Source organism: Vicia villosa, linkage group LG3, assembly GCF_029867415.1.
Source record: "Vicia villosa cultivar HV-30 ecotype Madison, WI linkage group LG3, Vvil1.0, whole genome shotgun sequence".
NCBI lineage: Eukaryota > Viridiplantae > Streptophyta > Magnoliopsida > Fabales > Fabaceae > Vicia > Vicia villosa.
This window is the reverse complement of record NC_081182.1, coordinates 34,461,394-34,461,865: the sequence shown is the minus strand read 5'-3', so window position 1 is coordinate 34,461,865 and position 472 is coordinate 34,461,394.

Genomic DNA, 472 nt, shown 5'->3' with positions numbered 1-472 from the left:
AAATAAAAATGAGAAAAAGAAAGAAATGAATTGATAAAGAAAGGAGAGAAAACGTGGTATAGTAAGTATTTATAAGATTTTCACTTTACTATGTGATGAAGAAAGTTGTAGAGAGAGTGATATATATAATATGATTATTAAATTAATTTATAATTAAATAGAAAGAAAGTGGCGGAGGAAGTTGAAGAGAGTGGTATCTATAATGCTCTTAAATTAATTTATAATTAAATAGAAAGTATATATATATATATATATATATATATATATATATATATATATATATATATATATATATATATATATAAAATATGTTTATTAAATTAATCTATAATTAAATAGAAAGAAAGTGGCGGAGGAAGTTGAAGAGAGAGTGGTATCTATAATGCTCTTAAATTAATTTATAATTAAATAGAAAGAAAATAGTGAGGAAAGTTTTTTAAAATTTATGAAAAACTAGTGTGATATCCGTGCG